This window comes from Idiotropiscis lumnitzeri, unplaced genomic scaffold (genome assembly GCF_059441095.1).
Source record: "Idiotropiscis lumnitzeri isolate Australia: NSW breed Sydney's pygmy pipehorse unplaced genomic scaffold, RoL_Ilum_1.0 HiC_scaffold_73, whole genome shotgun sequence".
NCBI lineage: Eukaryota > Metazoa > Chordata > Actinopteri > Syngnathiformes > Syngnathidae > Idiotropiscis > Idiotropiscis lumnitzeri.
The window spans coordinates 241,435-249,779 of NW_028283611.1; the positions used below are offsets into that span (position 1 = coordinate 241,435).

At 39.6% G+C, this 8,345-nt stretch overlaps 1 long non-coding RNA gene across 1 annotated transcript; it reads left to right on the top strand.

Moving 5' to 3' along the window:
* Positions 1–1,895: 1,895 nt before the first annotated feature.
* LOC148315631 (uncharacterized) lies at positions 1,896–4,108 on the top strand. Its single transcript, XR_015840742.1, has 4 exons — positions 1,896–2,069; positions 2,730–2,849; positions 3,457–3,620; positions 3,961–4,108. It is a non-coding gene; the product is annotated as an uncharacterized LOC148315631 (long non-coding RNA).
* Positions 4,109–8,345: the final 4,237 nt, after the last annotated feature.

Here is an 8,345-nt window from a genome sequence, read left to right on the forward strand (position 1 = left end):
TGCCAGGCTGGTATGCAAACTGGAGTGGGTCCATTGAGGAGCTGACCAGGGGGCGCAGATGGACGAGGACCAGTCTCTCCAGGGTCTTCATCAGATGAGACGTCAGCGCCACTGGTCTGAAGTTGTTGAGCTCCTTCGGATGGGGTGTCTTTGGAACCGGAACCAGGCAGGATGTTTTCCACAGCTGGGGGACTCTGCCCAGCTTCAAGCTCAGGTTGAACATGTGCTGGACGATTCCACACAGCTGGTCTGCGCAGGATTTGAGGAGCTGGGAGCTGATCCCATCTGGGCCTGCCGCCTTCCTCGCCTTCATCTTCCTCAGCTGGTTCTTCACCTGAGATGTTGTGAGGAACAAGGCTGAGCAGGAGGAAGTGGTGGTTGTCTGATGAGGCTGGGAACTGGAGCCTGTGGAGAGAGAGAGGGGCGAGAGAGGGGGAGAGAGGGTCTTGTTCGCAGTGGCAGGAGGGGTGGGTGGGGGCTGCATCAGGGAAGCCTGAGCGGGGTCAGACATTTGATCAAACCTATTGAAAAATAGGTTCAACTCATTTGCCCACTGAAGCCCCCCCCCCTTCTGGGTCTTACCTGCTTGTCCGTGGCCTGAGATGGTCTTCAGGCCCCTCCAGACATCCCTGGCATTGTTCCGCTGCAGTTGTTCTTCCATCCGCATCCTGTAGGACAGCCGTCCTTACCTCCCGGATCTTCGTGTATGGTGTGTGTGTGTGTGCACGTGTGAGGACAGGGGCAAGAAGTCCATGTGTTTTTACGTTTCAGTGTCCAGTTTGAGTTCGTCATTCTCAACATTAATCAGGTTGTAATGGTACATTTGGGCAACAAACCTACGATTAACCATCGTCTTTGTCATAAAAATAATGCAACATGAACAGACTACACATAACAAAATGAAAACTATAATTATCCCTATATATAGTTTTTTAAATTCTTCATAGTGGTCATAACATCAATAATTGTTTCATTTTTATTAAAAATTTAAATGCAGTAATGTACTCCAATCAAGGCTGATATTCCTTTATGTACGTCATTAATTTCCAAACAATATCTAATCTTTTTGTTCTGTGGCTTCAACATATTTATCATCTCATCAATATTAGCACCACAGAGTACTGAGTTTCGAGATCCTCACAATAGTCGTTCTCAAAATGATATTTTATTTTTATCAATTTAGCTTTGTTAAGGTAAGATATTTTATTGACAATCTAACATTAATATGCAAAGAACATGTACATTAGTACGAAATGTAAAAGAAAATTGTGGTGGGGGGGTGCGAATTGTTTTCTTCTTGGTAGGGGGGGCATGACAGGAAATAATTGAGAACCACTGGTCTAGTCACACACCAGCTCGGGTTCATTCCCTACCAGAGAAATGACATTCCATGTCCCCAGAGCTAGGCGCTTTATGTTGCCGGGGATTGGACTGCCTTTGACTGCCTCCTAGCTCAAAGGAAACCCAAATTCTTTGGTCCCGCCCACTGGTAGTGAGCCGAAGCCCTTGTATTAAATAATAAATAAATACATAAAATAAAAAAATTAATAAATTTAAAAAACGGACCGATCCACTGCTTGGGTTAGTTTGACCCACCTTGAGATCCGTTCCCACTCAGTGACAGTGTCTACAAGCCACTGCCACCAGGCCAGTGAACCCAACGTCCAGGCAGTGACAAAAACGTGATCAAATTACATTGCTCATCATAAGGTGTTTGTGAGACGCTCTTTGTATGTTTCCTCAATTAAGACCTGTTTTCCATTGGTGTATTTGAAAAAAGTGGTGAACCTGTTAAATTCACTACAAAACGTTCAGAAGATGAAAGTAATGTTTGAAGGAATATTATTTTTCTATCGACATGCCGGCGGGCGGGCACAGATAGAGAGTGATAAAGCAGCACCACCCGCGCGGGGCGTGCTGACGAAAAGGCAAGCGCTCCTCCTCTCATCGCGTCCTTATTAAGACAGAAAAAAGACGCTGTTGAATTTTACCTATTCGCAGTTCGAGCAGGTGCTTAACGCTGGAGAATATCACCACTTCGAAGTTCGAACTGCTGTTGAAACGGAGAGGTAAGTGTTTTTCGTTGGGTTTTTTTCAAAACATGCGTCGAGTGCATTTGTTCATAGTTAGAGATAGTTGTGTGGAAAACACTACACAAAGTAGCACCATGGATGTGGGCCTACAACACTGGCCTAGCAAACATGTGCTCCTACATTGACATAATTGACGAGCTCCAGTTAAGCATTGAATAATTATAAAACGTCATGGTGCTTTTACTCATTTAAAGAACTAAACCGACGCGTATTGTCATCCGGTGGTCAGGTTTGCATTGAATGTGAGCACGAGGGACGCTAGCTTGTTGCGTTAGCTTTGCGGAGCTAACAGCTTGCACTTTTGTTATAGAACAACAGAATGCAAGTACCATGATAATTTCTGTCATTAATTTTTGTGTAAGACACGATGTTCACTGGTTAATTACATGATTCTTAAAGCAAAGGTTACTGTGAATGCAATTTTGGTAAGATTTTTGTAGTCACACTGCATAAATCTGTCTGTGTCTGTTGTTTAAACTTCAATATAAACTATTATGGTTGAAATCGTTAATTGGGATGGAGGAATTGATATTTTTTTAATTTATAATTTATTTTTCTTACACTGATATTGTTAAAACTCCATTTAGCCCATAGTATTAATAATTCTCAACACAATACTGTCTTTTTTCTTTATAGAATAAACAATGCCTTCCCTGAGATGCAGGAAGTCCCCAAAGCAGGATACTATTGAACATGCAGTCAAGGGTCTGGACAAGACTGCAGAGTTAGAAGCGAAGTATATAAACTAATTTAAAGGTATGATGTTAACGCTTTTGCTAAGATATATTATTGTTTTCTGATAACCAAGCTGACATCGTTTTTTAAGTGGTTATTTTACATTAAGAGTGTCTTGACCTTTTCTTTTGCCACTTTTGTCAGTTTCAAGTTATTTCAGTGAGTGTGAAACCTGATGGTAGGAGTTCTATCTAAATTAAGGCTGTACTTGATGACGCCCTCCGGCATTTTTATACCACAATAGACCGGTGAACAAGTCCGATATTGATAGTCTAGTGTAAAGCACGTAATACGTCACAGAGATCACGTGACGCGATCCAATATGACTGTGTACAGTGTATGTCATTGTTTTGAAACTAAATAATCTTAAAGTTTTTTTTTTACGTAACCAGGTGCAATTGACATTTGTACTTTCAGTCCTAATACATACTGGCTAATGCAATGCTGGAAAATGAATTTTGGCTGGTCTGTTCCTTTAAAATCATAAAGAAGGGCTCTGCTCTATCCCTCACAAGAAGCAATGTTTCAAACCACCCTACATTAGTATAGTGGCCCAAATGAATATGATGACTCCTTATTTGTGTGCTTAAAAATATGACGAAGCTAACTTGATTTCCCTGTTAACTAGGTCGAGGAGTATTTACCAAGGCCCCTTTCAGGAAAGACGACTTTATTCTTTATTATGGAGTACAGAGGAAAATTGATAGATTCTGATGAATCTCAACGCAGGAAGATGGATGGAAGAGGCACTGTCTTTTTGTTTGACTTCCGCCGGCAAGAAAAAACTTGGAGGTGAGGCAAAGATTGAGATGTTATCTTATTTTTGTTTTTATTTAAAAAAATAAACACATACTCATCCCATAAGTGTTAGGGGAAAAATCATTCTCTAAGCAAAAATGTATAATTACTTTTATTCATGCGTTGAATCTGTACAAATGAAAATATAGATCATGAAGTCTCAAAGACAAGCTGTTAATAGGGTCTGATTCCAATAGAAATTTCTTGTATGATTTGATTTAGATTTAAAAATTGTGGATTTCCTATTTTTATGTTTTGTGTACACAAGATTGTCTCAAAGATTAATTTCTGACATTGATTGAATAATTGTTTTTTTTTTTTAATCTATTTTAAGTGTTGATGCAGCTCAAGAAGATGGCAGTCTGGGAAGACTGGTTAATGATGACCACATGCACCCCAACTGTAAAATGAAGAAGATGACAACAGAGGACAGACCACACCTCTGTCTGTTTGCGCTCCGAGACATTGATGTTGGCGAAGAAATAACTTAAGACTATGGACCAGCTGGCCTTGGAGAACACAGGTTTGTAAGATGCATCTTTAAGTACAATAACAGAGCCCACTTGTGGTGTTCTGGTGATGTAGTTTCCAATTAGTTTGGCAATCTAATAAATGTATGTGAGGTTTCTATGGAAGTTGAACATGCTGACTGACTGGGGGAGTTCTCCATTGTCCACTATCTGTAATTCAAATTTGTGGGTCTGAGTCAAAGTTTGGCTCTGCAGGAACAACGAACTGGTCAGGGAGTGACAGTATTACAAAGTTCTGCGTTACTCCTTTCTGGGCGGTGGCCCTGTTAGGCCATCATATGCCATATTGCAAATATCCCCATTGTGGGACTAATTAAGGACATCTTTATGTTGTGGTTTCCCTACCAGAACCAGCACCAACCCTGTATATTCATGATATAAAACACTGTTTCAATTTGATATTTAGCCTTTCTATACTGTAAAAATAGAAGACCCCAGGCTTTCCTGCGCGCCCTTGCCCAATTGGTGGTGTTCAGGAGACAACCTGGGACTGAAATATCAGTCACAACCAATGTTGTTTTCGTCACTGATGACTATGACGAAAATACTTCGTTAACGCCCCTTTTTTAATGACGATGACAAGCTATACGAGGTTCTTTTATGACGAAAACATGACGTGATGTACATGAATTTTTTTCGTTGACTAGACAAAATTGTTAGCATGTGGTTCATAAATTATTTTATGTTGCTTTTAGTGAAATAAAGCCACAACAGTTGCCCAACAAAATGTTTTGCTTCTCTGCTTATTTTGGAGCAGTGAGTATTGATTCCACTGTTGCCACTTTTTTCTGTTTGTAATGAAGAATCCTTAGTAGTCCATCCAAAAGTCTTTGTTATTGGGTGGAAACCTTGAATGCCTTGTTTTAACTCAAATGGACTTAAACCCATCCATCCATCCATCCATCCGTTATCTGTACCGCTTCTCCTCACTAGGGTCGCGGGGGGTGTTGGAGCCTATCCCAGCTGTCTTCGGCAGTAGGCGAGGTACACCCTGAATTGGTGTCCAGCCAATCGCAGGACATGCATAGACGAACAACCATCCACGCTCACACTCATGCCTCGGGGCAATTAGAGTGTCCAAGCAACTTGCCATGCATGTTTTAAGAATATGGGAGGAAACCGGATTACCCAGAGGAAACCCACGCAGGAAGGCCGGAGCCAGAATCGTACCTACGACCTCAATATTGTGAGGCCATCATGCTAACCAGTTGGGCCACCGTGCCGCTTGGACTAAAACCTTTGTGAATAAATTGACGAAAACTAGGGTAAAACTTTTTTTGCGTTTCCGTCGATTAAAACTGGACTAAAACCCTTTTTTTAGTTTTCGTTGACTAAAACTGGACTAAAACTATAACGAATTGGGATGACTAAATGTGATGTAAACAAATCAGCACTTTGTCCAAATGACTTGGACAAAATCTAAAATGCCTGCCAAAAACAACACTGGTCACAACACGTGTCTACAGAAGATTAATTGGCATGGGCGAAATTAATTAGTTTTATTTCATTCATGAGCTTATGTTTTGTTTTGGGTGGCTAAGGCTTAAAATGTGTAAAAATCTAATCCAACCTCAAATATAATTAATTCAATAAATTTATGATGCTACTAAAACATCGAAGCAGCCTCCTCCAGGCTTTACAGACTCAGAAATGGAGGTATGCGTATCGTGTGCTCATCCTGTCGTGTCTCGAGATGTTAAAATTGCAGTTAGATAGACGTGTGCTGATTAGACAAGACTTCTAATATATCTGGTGTCACAGGATATTTGTCAGTGAATGTGTATGTCTGGTTTGAGGCTCACTCAGCTTTTTCTTGTGTTGTGGGGTCCAGTTGAGTTGAATTGCGAGTCAGGTATGTTGGCCATCTGACACCCAACTGTCAGGTTTGCGTTCGTGGGGACCCCGTAGAGCCATTTTTATTGTTGACATAAATCATAGCTAATCATCTTTTCCTTCATTATCATATGAAATACAGTTAGGAGTTGTATGTGCCTTTACTATGTTATAATCTTAGAACCTACCAGCCACTACAGCTGTCCGACAAGAAGACTTTTGGCTGTCCTGTGCTCCATTGCGGCCCTGGTGGCGTTCAAAAGACAACCTGTGACTGAAATATCAGTCACAACATATCTCTACTGAAGATTAATTGTCATGCGCTAAAGTAATTGGTTTTGTTTCATTCGTGAACTTGTTCGTTAAAATGTGTAAAATTCTGATCCATTTTCTTTTTTTTAATTCATTAAATTAATATTCAACTTGTTCATTAGGATGGAGGACAACCGACAATGACTGAATCGGCTGAGGTTGATGCCACCAGAACATCGAAGCAGCCTTCTCAAGGTTTGACAGACTCTGAAAAGGAGGTATGCGTATCATGTGGTCATCCTGTCGTGTCTTGAGATGTTAAAATTACAGTTAGATAGACCTGTGCTGGTTGGACAAGTTTTCTAATATATCTGGACATAAATCGTAGCTAATAATATTTTCCCTCATCATCATATGATATACAGTTATGCGTAGTGTATGTCTTTACTATGTTACAATCTAAGAACCTACCAGCCACTACAGTTCTCTCATTGGGAGACTTAAGCTTTCGTCAGGCTGTCGACTGCTGCATTGCCCTCTTATTGGCTTTAAGTACACAACCTGTAACTGAATTATCTGTCAGAACAGAACCTATGTGTCCACAGCAGGTGATTTGGCATGTGGATTCTTCAGATTTTTAGAAAATAGGTAAAATTGTGATCAAAAGTTTAAAATGTATAAAATTCTGGTATAGTTTGCAATAGTATATCTATTAAATCATTTCAAAACTTCTTAACAAGGATGGAGAACATTGGCTGTGACCGAATTGGTTGAGGTTTACATTACCAGGACCATTGAGCAGCCTCCTCGGGATCTACAAATTTAGGAATGAAGATATGCATCCCATGTTACAATCCTGTTATGGCCCGAGGTTTTGAAGTTGCAGTTACATATTGGGCTGGGCGATATGGCTGATAAGTACATAGCGATATAAGTATTTCATATGGGTCCATCGATACACATTGAATTCTTTTTTCAAATTATTTTATTCATTATTTTTTTTATTTTCCAATATTTTCACTGCCCTGTTAAAAAAACATTTAATGTAGTTTTCCTCCCGGGAGCTTTTTGTTACGGTCAATTAAGTGTTTTTGTTAAATATAGCTGCGTAGAATAATTATATGCATTATTATCGTACCACAATGTTTTGGTTTTGCAAATAATTTCCTAAAATCATTCTAATTTTGTTATTACATTATTTTGTCATAATATCATTCATCAATATTTTAGTTTTTTTTTTTTTTCAAATAGAATTAAGACCTTTTTCTGTGCAGATTCCTCTGGGGATTAAGTATTTAATGGGTTCTCAATTTTCTCTTGGACTCTGATGCAACCCAGTCTCCTCCCTTGGACAAAAAATATGGGCTGAATCTTCCTTGGAATAACGACACAGATTCTGACGAATCATTGTCAAATCCTGCCCCTGAACTTTGTGCCTCAGACCCAGACCATATTACTATCCCAAGGCTCAGGAGGACCAAAAGTATACAGGTAAACAACCCATATAGATTTCAGGGAATCTTACAAGCAAATTGCATATATTTTATTGGTCTCCTGCCTTCTATCCTTTATATTTCGTTGTTGTTGTTGTTTTTTAGATTAAAAAAACAGGCTGACTTTGGAATGGATAAGCATTATTACTCCAACTCAGATGACAGTGGAGATGAATATATTCCGGATACAAGTGAGGCCTCTGATTCAGACGGAAGTGAATCTTTGAAAATTGTGGACCCTCTCTTGAAGTCTAAGAATGCCTTCAGAGATTTTTCTCCCACACCACGAATCTCAAAAGCCACCTCAACGCAGGTTGTTAATCAAGGGCGTTCACCCGTTCGGAGGAGTAGCAGCACTGGTGTGATTCTTGAATTCTATGGCTCTTCAAATATTTGTGCAGTTTAACACAAATCATCCAAAATAGAATTCAAGCACATCTGTGACAGAAATTCAAATTCAGAAGTCAAAGAGAGAGAACAAAAAAAAAAATCTAATGCTGCGCTTCTTCCGAAGACATATACTGTAAACATTAAATGTATGTTAGGACAATCTTGAAAAAAGTATTAGAACACCCTTTACTTTTATTTCTTGTTAATTTTATTAACCAAAA